Source organism: Hesperophylax consimilis, chromosome 23, assembly GCF_061612785.1.
Source record: "Hesperophylax consimilis isolate HC1 chromosome 23, BYU_Hcon_1.0, whole genome shotgun sequence".
Taxonomy (NCBI): Eukaryota; Metazoa; Arthropoda; class Insecta; order Trichoptera; family Limnephilidae; genus Hesperophylax; species Hesperophylax consimilis.
In genome coordinates, this window is record NC_142858.1 from 2155468 (window position 1) to 2169670 (window position 14203).

General features: G+C 33.2%; 1 long non-coding RNA gene across 1 annotated transcript in view; it reads right to left on the reverse strand.

Annotated features, from left to right (window-relative positions):
• The window catches only part of LOC149412212 (uncharacterized), a 104052-nt gene that overhangs the window by 34832 nt on the left and 55017 nt on the right, over positions 1-14203 (reverse strand). The window lies entirely within an intron of this gene.

Here is a 14203-nt window from a genome sequence, read left to right on the forward strand (position 1 = left end):
ACAAATGGAAACAATTGGCTATATCAACAATTTAAACATGATTTTTTAATTGAGCCCATCACAACGTATCAGAAAATCTTTGTTAAAAAGAGTTTTCATTAGTTTACGATTATCACAAGAAATAGGTTTCTTTCTTGGTGGTTTGATAATGCAAAAAATGTTTTATTCTTCTGACTCTTATATGTTAACGCTGTCTAAATATAGGTACCGATAAATGAATATATTGATAGTTCTTAGAACAGAATTCCTTGTACCCAAAAACAGGAAGTTCTCTTACTTATACTTTTCTTTAAACGAAATGTCATGGTCCAAATGACAATTATTTTTGTTAAACTTTCTTATGTCCGGTAGGTAGGTATTATAATATTGGATATTTCGATTTGACAACTTGTAGTAGGAATCACGTCCATACGACCTCTGGCGGGATAAAAATGTAATAAAAACGGGAAACTGAACGTAACAAATTTACGTTAAGTTTCAATAATATTTACAAACAGTCGAGTTAAAACAGTAAATAATTTTTTTTCAACCTATTAAATTTGACCATAATCGGGTGTAATAGCACAATTTGGAACTTTCTTGAAAATCGCGAGAAAATAGACAACGGTCACTTGATCATATTAAGACCATTGTTTGTGATGTTCTGTCTTACCCGGTACACTGTTAAAAGATAAATCATTGTAAAATTCAATTTTTTCTAACATCCACTCAAATTTATTTAGTTAGTAGAACGATATCATTTTCAAAAAAGGTAGAGAATTTTTGCCATGAACATTTATAGAGTATTTCATATAAAAAGTGTGCGTTTCCTTTATGAAATCTCATCTACTCTTATCTAATAGAAGAAAATGATAATATAATTCTGCATGCATAATGAGTCGTCAAGTAATGAGACTCGCCGAATAAAGCGTATTTACGTCAAACCGCAAAAGAATTAACCTTCCCCGCACAGAGTTTTAAGGGCCGGGCGGAAAGAGCCCGCGAGTGACGAGGCTGGCCTAGTGAAATGTCGTTCCGTACAAGAGCATCGCCCCGTTTTGGCACGCAAGGATCGGTTTCACCTCCCTAGTCGCGGTAAAAAAATGTTTCACATCAAAAAAATCTTAGGTATCTAGTGAAAGTTTCTCCTACGACTGTACAGTGCAATGATTAAAACAAATGTCCAGACATAAGTCAGTAAAATAAGAATGGGATAATCTATTGGAGCCCATATTAAAATAAAGTAAAGTTGACTAATAAAATTATAGGTGCATTAAGTTCAGACTACAACACCCTCTCCCATTCCCCCTTCCTCCTCCCCGGGCGGATGGGTCACCGGCCTGTTAATGCTTTTGGACTCATAAACGGAACAAAATATCAATTTGATCCTAATTACGGGGGTAATCTAAACAACAGGGGTGACTTTGTCCCGGGTTGACCCCAACGGGGTGGTGGGCAAACTCTCCCCTTGTATCATTTTACCCCGCGAGGGGTCACGTGGTGTGAAATCAACCGTTCATCGGCCTAAGTGTAATGGATGTTTTTTTTTGTCATGGATTAAACCATGCATGGAGCGGTTACCCCCTTAATATCAGAAAGCAGTGAGTAGTGATCAATGTTATTATTATAGTTCCGCCGTTTACAAACGTGAGAAAAAGTCGTTTAACTTCACTTACCATAATTGGATCATTATAATTACCATTAGCTTCAATATTGTGTAAATTTAGATGAATATGAATGAAAATTTTTTGTTTTATTTATAGTGTATTAACACCGATTTTTCCTAACAACTCCTGTTGTTTTGTCATTCTCATTTTTTAACACTCATTTTCTTTACCTATGTCCAAAACCACCTCAAGATACTGTCCTAGTTTGAGGTGGCTTTCTTCAGGATATGTACTAGAACTCCAATGTGTAATGTTAGTTTTACTTTTTTTAAATAGGTAAATAATTAATTAATTAATTAATTAAACTTATGCATGCATCATTCACTTCGTTTCCTGCATTCACCCTTCTCAAAAAGCATATCCGTCGTATAAACTTTTTTGAAAATGCACACAAGAAACTTGGTTGCTCTGCAGATTAGGTACTAAACTTCTAAAATGTCTTCCTTTTATCAGGATAAACATCTTGGTGGTTGGTAGATGTAATAACAGGGTAAACATCTTGATGGTTGGTAGATGCATTAATAATAGAATAAGTATTTTGCTAATAGGTACCCAGGGGTGTTCTGACGAAAACTGCAAGGCTATCCGAAACGTCTAATCGAGTAGGAGTAGAAGGCGCAGTATCTACTCTGTACTCTATCGGTGCGTGTTTCTTTGTACAATAAAGGCTTTCTACGGTATAATAATAAGGAACCTTAGCCCAAGCAAATCATTGGTTGATTGAATTGGTGGCTTATCGTCCTCCATGATAATAATAATAATATTTCCAAGTATTGCTACATATTCCGGCTCACACGGTAATATGTATGTACATAGCCACGCGGCTAGAACAAACGCATCGTTTTTACGATGCATTATAAATATTGGATGAATATTTTTATTTGTTTACACAAATTTTAGTCGTTTTGACAGCGATAATGCTATTTAGATACCCGATTTCAAGGAAAATTCAACGTTTTAAAATAACGTAACTTATAATCATAACATGAAAAATGGATATTAATTAAAATAATTTTTCAGTGCTGCGCAGTTGCCTAAACTGTGTTTTTGTTTATAGAAAAAAAATATATCATCTAATACGTATGACTTGGGATTACCAACTCTTAACAGTTTGTTTTCAAATGCAAACACGAATTAATTTCTCCCTTGTGCTTCCTCACGGTTTATTTATTCCGAATATATTTATTACTTACAATAATCATCATCAAGACGTAGCAAGGAAACTGATTAGTTTACTAAGACTTTAGACTGTAATTGTAGCCAGACATACACAATATATTGCACAAAATAATATTTTCCAATTCGCTTAACTTGACACAAAACAACGATGACAGAAGATACACGTGTATCCTTTTAACAGAAGAAAACTGAAACCCATCGCTTAGTAATCATTAGTGGTGTCGATAACGGGCCGTTTTATCGGTAGGTTAAACATTTTATTTTATTATGATGTTATTTTTATCAATGCAAATAAGAACGTAAAAATTGCACATAGCCTGCGAATGTTTAATGTCGGTTACTTATCGCACGTGTAGATCAGTAAAATGTTAAATTCCGACAAACTCATAGAAGATCGCCCGATAACTTTGGTTACATTTCTATTCATAATGTCAGGTGCTAAGATTTGTGGAGGTAGATAAGAACATTAAAAACATGTTTTACTTTTTAGTACCTAAAAAAATAAATCAGAAAACGTTTTTAAGAATGTCGAAAATATTGGGGATTTCATTTTTAACGTCTAAAAACGAATATATAAAAAAAAAATAAAAAAATTTCTTTGTGCAGTGAAACACGGATTATCCGGTCGTAAGTTTTGATTAATTTATTTAACAGGATTAACCTTGGTTCTCATTGAATAAGGAGCTCCCGAGAAATGTATTATTATATAAAAGGAATACTTTCTTATAGATCAACAATCGATGATTCTGAATATACAAGTTTTATTATATATTTATTATACGCAAAATTCACAAATGTTTATTAAAAAAATAATAAAACACTACCACATTAAAACGCTGTTTGGTTGGCAAGACTGAATCTGTTAATTCCTGGGGCCGAGCTGTCCCGGGGGGTGCCGGGGGCCCCAAGAGCTGCAGCGGGTGGCTCTTGTCTATGCCGGCCCTTGTGCGGCGTTCCTTGATCATCTGCCGGACCTTGCCGGGGTTCTGCGGGGCGGTGGTGTCCGCGGCCCCCCTGCTCATCTTGAAATAATTTTGACAAACAATTTTTTTATTCGATAGTAAAAGAACAACATTATAATATCAAACTAATAACAAAAAATACTAAAAATATTAATACACACAAAACATCATTTTACTATTATTTAATTAAGTTTCAATTTTGAGGTTAAGTCTACAAAGCAAGAATCTCTATTAGGTTATATATTGTGTGAAAACTTTTCTTACTTTTCTACTTTACTTCTAACGAAATTGAAGCTTCTGATTTATTTAACTGATATTTTATATAACAAAGAGATACAATATAGAAAAAGTATTAAAAATCTGATTTCAAAAATAGAGGATTTTGTGTCGCTTACCGATAGTTTTTTCTTGTAATCTGTAGAAATACCACGTTACACGAAAATTAAAAACATGTTTCATTACACAAGTGAATTATGAAGGTAAAAGTTACTTTTTACCTGTAACATAAAAAATAATTAATATAAAATTCACAAACTTTATGGTCGATGACTTTTTGGAATATATTACAACTATTTGGAAGTGTATAGTAACCTTTTCGATGACTAACCCTCTATCTTCGTTCCCAACCACCCCCCCCCCCCTTAGGATAGAACCCCCCTCAATGTGAATGCTATAGCTATGCCCAAGATTACTACGCCCAAGAAACTGAAGTGAAACTAACCCCATTTCACTGAGACGCGGGAAAAACTATTCTATTTGTTAATTAATTACTTATTTTTAATAATTTGGTGCCTATAATTTTAAAGTTAGTTGTTAGATAATACAGAATCAGATCAAGGATTCCAGGAACAGAACAAAATAGTTAATAACTAATTATTATAAGCAATAATTAGTCGCCTGATATATCCATACAAATTTAAAATATCTTCCGAGTTAAAATTAATGCCGCCGACGGGAATTGAATCCGAGCCTTCTGATTTCCGGTCAGACGCTCTGGACCACTGAGCTACGTCAGCTTATTCCCAACAAGCCAAATAATTTAATATGTACTAGTACTTCAATCAACAATTACTGCTTATTATATTATTTCACCTGTAAACAACCAACTTTAGTTAATTAATTAATTTCAGCCGACTAATAATTGATTATAATAATTTGTTAGCCTTTGCGCTATGCATAAAAAAATTTGTCTTATAAACATTAGTTAATCATTAAAAAAATAACAAGAGTTGATATACGAGAATGGATATTTTTTAAAGGACTTAAACGATGGTTTTTTTATTTGTTAACACGTGACACTTCTGTGACTTGTTATTAGCCATTCTACCTCACATACCTAAACAATTTAAAAATGCATATTGACGTTTAAAAATGTAGTTTGTTAATGTATAATGAAGTTGTTATATAAAGTAGAATGTTTATTATATAATTCTACTAAGATCTTAAATAAATAAAAGGACAGCTTGATTCAGTGTCATAGCCTGGGTTGGGTGGTTTTGAGAAAAGACTTTATGCCCCCGTCCTGGTTATATATATTAGTACCGGCGCTCGCTCCAATGTGATGCGCGTGATGAAATTTTACTTTGACGTTTAGAAATTAGCGTATTACAACACGTTTTATTGTGCCTTGGGTTGCGCCAGATCGACTCCTCACCCGAACAATGAACTGCCAACATTCGCTGTCCGATTGACTTCTTCGATGATTGATTATTATATCAAACACAATTGATATCTACCTACCATGCAATCGAGATATTATATTCGTTCGATTTGAAATAATCGATTTATGAGATTAATTTAAACGTAGATGGAAGAAAGAAGGGAGAGGGGACATGAAACGTTCATATGTACAACCAAAAGCGTAAGCAAATCGCTTCTACGCCTGTTTAATAAATGACATATTATTCCGAAATAATAAAAATACCTGCTTAACTAAGTTCTAGTCAAAGTTTTTCGATATCGTTACCCCGGACCACGCTATGGCTGTTACAAGTTTATGATGCTAACTTACCCTTCTTCAGTTAACTGTGGGAATCTACGGTCAAAGTAAATTACTTGCGAATTAAGAAAGCGTTACCTATGTACTTTAATTTTATCAGTTCAAACACAACTTTCGATTATATTGGACACTACCTAACTAACTATGCATCACGCCGTTTCTCTGCAGGTGTAGAAATAGAGGAAGGATCACAAAAAACTCGGTCTTGGCACACACTCCTTGCCTCATTCACAATCATACATCGTATCATACATACTCTTCTAAGATTCTCACCCTTGACACACTGATACACTTGTTTCATGTCATCCTCGGGCGTCCCCAACTTCTGTTACGATTCACATTGCGTCATATATTCTCATCATATTCATTTCTTCGCTCATTCGCTCTACATGCCCAAACCATCTAAGCGTTCCTTTTTAATCTTACTCATTACGATTACACCAGCCTTGCACACTTTGCGGATCTACACATTTCTCACACGGTTATACATGGTTTTACCACACGTACGCCTCAGTCACTGCTCGCCCGACTTTTTGTAATTTTCGATTTTCCAGCGGTCTTTTTTTTGACCGGTGTCCATTAGGTAAAAAAAAATTATCTAAAATTTTTGTTTTCATTACAAAAAGACAGGACAAGCAAAAATGTACTTTTATTTATTTGCGTTACAGGAGAAAAACTGCTCTGATAATTTTTTAGAGAAAATGACCAGGACGCGATTTTCGTAAATTTACTCAACATGTGCGAACTTCGGATCGGTTGGTTTGATTCAAGACCTCTGTGCGTTACCTCAGAATGATTACAACCCATAAAAGCGATTATAACTTGTAAATATAAAGAAATATAGACCTTAATGTTGCAGGTCTCAAAACTACCCGTTTTTAGCTTATGACCTATAAAGGGTTAGAAGAAATAAGCGCACAAACAGACAGACGCAGATAGCGAATAAAAATAAAACAAAATATTTTATAAAGTAAGTGTAGCTGATAAATTAGTAATAATGTGGACACAACATCTGCTGCTATTTGATTAATTTATTCTGAGCATTTATTATAATGCATCAGTGTATATATGATATTATAATCTAGCTGTTGAACATGATTGTTGCCGTTGTTGGGTGTGGTAGGTACATTTTGAATTCCCTCAGCCTTCCGATCACATGTTCTGCCTGGTGCTTCGAGTGTTTGCGACAACACTGGGAGTCGAAATAAAAAATCACTCCAGCTGCTGTAAAACACCAGCTATATTTTTAAAGCCTCTGTTGGAAAATAGTAGAGGGCGTTGGCTTCTTTTGGCTTAACTGGTTCCTCCGATACACATTAAAAAATATATATTATTCACTGGGAAACTATATCGGAAATCACAAGCAGATTGTCCAGGTATCACGGGCGGTGAACGTTAAACGCTTTAAAATGCACTAGTATGAAGAATGTAACTCGATTCAATAGTTTTAGTTAGTTGTAGCCGTGCCGCAATTATGACTTTTAAAACTGTTAATTCGTCCGAGTATTTCACAATAATTCATCATAACTGCATCGGGTCTAAGGATATTGAAATGGGACTTAAATACAAAAGGATCTCCACTCGATCCTGTACATAATTGGATAGTATTACTGCAAGTAATACTATCAAGTCACAAAGGCGCCGAATTTTCCAGATCGGCGGCTATGCAAAACGTGTCTGGAGCAGGAAAACAAACTTCTGTGTTATAAGTCGTTGTTGCTAACCTTCTAAAAACGATTTTATTTAATAATTACTTGAAAATGGATCAAGTTTGGAACTGGTTAAATTAATTTGAAATTATTATTTCATAATAACTGGAATATATCTAATATGAACTAATAAGTGTTTAATGAAAAAAAATGTTAATATTTTTTTTTTTTTTTTTTTAGTAATACTTATTTGAGTACTTAGATAGAAAAAAATAAAAATATAAAAGCGTTGATACTATTATGTTAAATTTTATTTTAATTTTCCAAAAGGCTATTTTATACTTAAGAGAGATAAGGATCTAAAGTAACTTTTTATTTCAAGTTTAAAAATGGTTATTTTTGTTCCTAATACATGATCTTCATTTGATCATACATGATCGTTGTTATTATTTACATTTAAATTTACGAATCTTTTGCGCGGTTTTATTTCAATTACTGTATAATAATAACTAGCCATTTAATAAATAAAGATTCGAAATTTTTAAATTAGAAATTCATATGTCATTCGGCATATATTCTGGTCTAGTAATGTGTAATTTCCATCACCTAAGAAATTCTAAAAATATAGTACTAAAGGATTCATATGTCTTATACTGATTTATAAATGTGAATATTATAACTATACAATTGTAAATGTTCTCCAAAATGCCCTGGAAAGAATCTCAGACTTATGATGTCCCGAAAGAAACCATTCATCTGTTCTGAATGCAATTATTAATGTTATCAAAATTGACCCTGGTAATAAATTACATCTTTGCGATTCTTTCAAGGATAAAGAAACCATCCTGTCACTTCGAATGCAATCAACAATGTTCTCAAAATTTGTTTTGACACCATCGTCATTCCATTGTAAGAATATTATGTACTAAATACACAATTTGGCTGTCCTGAAACGGGAATCCTTCCCAGTTGGACAGACAAAGGTTCATTTTGTTTTGTATATATATAAATAAATAAAGAAATAAATATGAATTAAAACATTGCTTCCGTTTAATCGTACATTATTAACACCCTTTCACACATTTACATAGCTAAATCAGAAGTTAGATATTACGCGGCAAAACATTGGAGGAAATTGATCGATTGACCAGTCATGGCAGAACAACGCAAAACGCAATGGCCTGGTCAATCGGCACACAAACGCCGATTCGTCTATTGCTCACGTCTTCGGTGTGGCTTATAATATTATTATTATTATGATTTAAGTTCCTCCACAACTGATTGAAAAATGTGCGATGCCTTGGTGGAACAATCGGCCCAAATATACCGTAAATGTGGTACTACACACAAACAAATGAATAATTTAACTCTTTAGTATCGAAATATAGAGCATATTTTGCGCTGTATGAAATTTTGTTTTGCTTTATAGTTAGATTTTTTTCTAATTTAACAGTAGTTTTATTGCCAAATCACCACAGGCTAGAGATAGATAGCTTTAGTTTATTAAACATAAAGGTTTATATCCAAGTCATAAATATTATGAGTAAAGTTCTTAATAGTGATGATAACAATTTATGAAAAACTTTGAAAAAAATTATGAAATTTTATTTCACTAGCGCCCAAATACAAAAGGAACGATAATTTTCTTATTTTTGTGTGGTTTACAAATTGTTCGTATAGACACGCCTTTATAATGATTATTTCTTCCCACTCGGTCAGTTGTTCTATTTGAAATGTGAGGATGACCATTTTGTTGTCCGAACACTTGCATTACTCACAAAAGTACCTATAGCCAAGTTTACAACAGCCGTTTTTTAGTAATTAGAATTGCTTAAAAAAACTTTTAAGCAATTTTTATCTCAGAAAATTATTGACCCCCAAAGTGGCGTAGTATGAGCATGTAAAACGGCGTATATGTATATTTTTTCATGTCATTAAATGCTTTTATTTCCTTTGTATGCATAATTAAAAAAAAATATATATATATATAAATCCATTAGGCATATACCATTTTATTTACTTTTACATCTCTAAATAAATCAAGTTACGCCATTTTATAAAGTCGTAAAAATGTACTTAATTTAATAATTATTGTATAAAAATCTTTTTTATGACATAAGGAATGCTGGATTTTAATGGTGTATTAGATTTATTGTAATGTGATGATTTTTATTGATATGTATCTAAACATTTAAAAGGAATCATAAATTTTAATTCATGCGTCCGGTTATTTTCACTTCATCATCATTTTTACTAGTAAGCAACAATACAAGTATTAAAAAATGTTATTTTTATATATTAAATGTATGATTACTTACCTATAATATTGTGAAATACATGATTGATTACTCACTAAACACAAATATCGTAACATAAAAACGTTCAATCTGTTGTGTATACCGAAGTCTCCCGAGTCGTCACGTGGACCCCGTGATTAGATCGATTGTACATTAGGGCATTTTGCATCTTTAGTTGTTCTGATAAAACCCACGTCAATATTCTTACTTATGGTGGAGAGATCCAAGGGCTTCTTGACAACCTGACTGTATCCTGGAGCGAGGTCATGGGTGATGGGTTCAATATAGGTAATATTTTGTAAAACCTATCAACAAGTGTTATATATACAGGGTGCAGCAAAACAGACAGTGCAGTTTTGAAGGGCCGGTAAATCACGTGTGGTGGGGGTAAGAAACTGGAAGAAGTCTCATTGTGTCGGGAGGGTCGTGCCATTTTCAGTCGCTCCGGCCAATACGGGAGCTTAGCCGCCCGCACGTTTCTTGCAAATAGCCGTTCCTTAGTTACCACCCAGCGGGCCTTCCGGCTGCAATTTGCGACTTTTTCCTATGGGGCTTCCTGAAGAAAAATGTTTTTAAATATCGGTCTCACACCTTGGAAGAACTCAAAGATCAAATTCGGGAGGAAATCGCCGCTGTACCCGTCGAGATGCGCAAAAAATGACGCCAAAATGCCGCCGAAAACTTCAGAAATCGCCTTCTTGGTGAAATTCTAAAATGTGATTAATAAGATATAGGTATGTTATCGAAGTTTAAAACATCTTATTTGTTAGATATGAATTGAGATATTCACGGCCAAAAGTATAATACCGAATTATTTTTGGGGTATTGTGCCGTGTTGTGCTACCTCTTTCTTTAGCCAATAATTACACACTTACAATTAACGTTACTTGACGATTAACACAGTAACGCTGTCTGAAACGTTGGATAACGCATTTCTTTGTGTTCAATAAGAACAAAATGTTTTCGGAGAAGGACTGTTCAAACTTGAGAAATCGGACTGTAAAACTCTTATCTTGTAAACGTTACCATCATTTTTTACTTTGACTGAGCACACACACTTATTTGTAAAGATTACTTTTTCACCTGTTCTACTTTTCAAGACTATTTTTTTCCCATTTGTTTCTTGACCTGGTGTCACGGTTTGATAGCTGCGATGAGTCTACAGTGCTTTTAACAATTTTGCGCAGTGACTGATACCATTGCGTAAAAAGATCTAATCCCAATATCATATTATGTCTACAGAACTAATACGGGATAAATAGAAATAAACAACGCGCGCTCCGCACGAGCTTGGCTGGTCGGTTCCAAATCAATTTCCAGTTTGGAAAAGGAATTCTCGGCATGTTAAAATGTCAGAGGGGCTCGCTGAATTTTTATCGTAAACTCGTTTATTACAAAAGGCTGATGGCACAAATCTCGGTACCTAGTACCTAGCCACTATTAAATTATTCCCGTAATTGTTCGCAATGGGATCCTTTTTATGCCTTGGGAAGAAGAAGACACCAATCAGATATTGTATGGACAAACTTAGGAACTTGGAGATATTATGTATTTTTTTAAAGCCAACACCAACAAGATGTTGTCTCCAACCTATCACCTTAACCCTAACCTACAGAAGCTTTTAATGTTAATACCGCACCCAGAGTCTACAAATTCAGTAATATTGCTGATTGACTAAGGGTAGCGAACTCTACGGTATTTCATTTCGTCTGTCCGTCTCCGTTTCGATAATAATAATATTGGGATGATTTGTCTAGCTCTGTATTTGTGTGAAATTGCCTCAAGGGCGCTGTACAAATATATAATACATTTCTACAAGGATCTATGTTATTACTAACTATATATGGAGATAATATACAGTACCATACTTACCTGGTAGGTCGCTTAAGATTAAAACCCCTAATTAACATTAACTAATGGTTTATTAGCGAAATTTAGAGACAGGATTTAGGACATACTTGGAAAATTGGACATAGTTGGAATTTCTCTCAGGAATCGTTTATTTAATTTAAGGGCATGACAGTTTAAAAATGAAAGTTTTCAGTTTTGACCTGAATTCTGTTGGACTTAATTTTAATACCGCACCCAAAGTCTAAAAATTCAGTAATATTGCTGATTGACTGAGCGTAGCAAACTCTACAGTTTTTCATTTCGTCTGTCCGTCTCCGTTTCGATAATAATAATATTTGGATGATTTGTCTAGCTCTGTTTATGTGAAAAATTGCCTCAAGGGCGCTGTACAAATATATAATACATTTCTACTATGTTATTACTAACTATATATGGAGATAATATACAGTACAATACTTACCTGGTAGGTCACGTGAGATTAACATTTAATTAACATTAGCTAATTGTTTATTAGCGAATTTGTGGATCTTAGTTCCTGAAGAAGTTTATTCCAAGCCTTCGGCCCAGATGCTTCGAAATCACCAAACTTAGTATTTGGCTTGCGCTTAGGTTAGGTTCGCGATATTGTTTCCGTTTTAATGGTTCGGTATTTTTTTAAAATTTGAAAACTTCCTGTTTATTTGTACTTTCTCATTCGAATTTTATCGTTTTTTAGGTACCTAAATACCTGAAAAAAGTTTGAGAAAAGAATTGTCATTGAGATAATGACGTTTCTTTAGATATTTGGTTATACCTTATTAGAAATACAAAAAAAGTTACACAAATCGTTTGTAATTTAGTAGGCAGATATTTAATTACCTACCTACAAACAAATTTTTAGTTTTGTTTTATTGAATAAGAGAAAATTAGAAACATATGTTTTAGGACGCGAGGTCTATTGCACGAAGTTCACAGAACTACAAGTTTTAAACGTTTGTTACTTCAGAATAATAAATCTTTAATATTTTCCAAGTTTCCACCGCCCAAGGACAAAGTGGAAACGAAAAATACGTTGGAACAGGAAGGTGTATGACTAAACAAAGCAACGGTAACAATTCTTCGTCCATCAAAGGCCATAGGGATGGTTAAAATTACTTATTGCAACACATGAACCCAAAGTCAACAATTTTACCGCAGTGTACTCACGTTGCTATTTTTAAAACAAATTTGAATTAATTTTATTTATTCTACCTTTTTTTTTTATTTGGTACAATATTTTTTACATTTCAAGTTTTCCAGTAATGTTAGCCTCACTGGGTGGCTTGCCCGTGCTGAGGCCTTCATTAAACTTAATTATTAATTATTAACCTCCTTCACCTTAAATCCACATCGTGGTTAGTAAAAACCATTTTTCACGACTTGTGACAATCATTCATTAAAAAATGAATTTTCTTATTAATCCATGGAAAATACGTCGGCGTATTCCTTAGAATCAAGCTACGAACGATATCGGAACAATAAACGGTTCAAGAATGTTTTATAATCAGTTGTAAAAAAAATAATAGTCTATATCAAAAAGTTTCTTGAGGACCTTGGCCTTTGGTTAAATTGATTAATTCTTATTTATAGAGATATCGTTCAGTATTTAGAATTCCATCGAATAAAAAAGCACCTAATCTAAAGTTCTTGCCTACATATTTCGATTAATTGGCTCGATACTGACTAATTGTTTCAATTATTCATTAATTGTAATCGTTTTGAAAAATCATCGAGAATAATACAGACCATTCGTCTAGTGTGTAGTGAGTGCTAGATAAAGTATTAAATATTGTTATTGGAGGAGGTTATTGATTACATATTTGTTCCCCGACTTCTCGACATTTAATCGAACTTAAACTCGGCAGGTAGACTCGTTGTCGATGACAATGCATCCTATCAACAACTATATGTTTACCTTTTGGTGTTGGTATTTTATGCATTTCTTTATCAGTTAATATACGTAATAAATATCGGTCAAGCCAATTGGGATTTTGCTCAGTTGTTAGCGCGGTTGACTCCAGTATTGGGGGGGAAGGTTAAATCCTCGGTCAAACCAAAAGAATTGTGTTTACACATCTTTTTAAATATATAGATGTATTATTGTAAGAAAAACTTTGTTTTTTTTTTATTATTTAACAACTTATATCGGCGTTATATTGGATAAGTGTATCTGTTATCTATGGTAACCGGATAAATCATCACAATGATAATTCATCACATCTTTAAAATGTTTTATAAAGTCATGGAAAGTGATTAAACAAAAACTTTATTAACTGAAGGGTTAAGGATTAGGTTAAAAAAAAATTTCATCGTTTCTAATGACTTTATATCACTTTTTAAAAGTGTGTTGAATTATCACTGTGTTGAGTTATCGTGGAACCCTTATCTATAGAAACATACGAGCTCATATGTAAGTGATTTTTTGGTACTTTAGTTAAGCGTCTTAAAATTTAATAAATTTTAATAATTTTAATAAAAATATTTTATTAGTATTATGCATTTCAACAAATTATAATCTGTATTTTTTTAATAAATACACATAAAAGAATATTCGCATAAATATCGTCAATTTACTAGCTTTATAACTACTGTCTATCAAAAT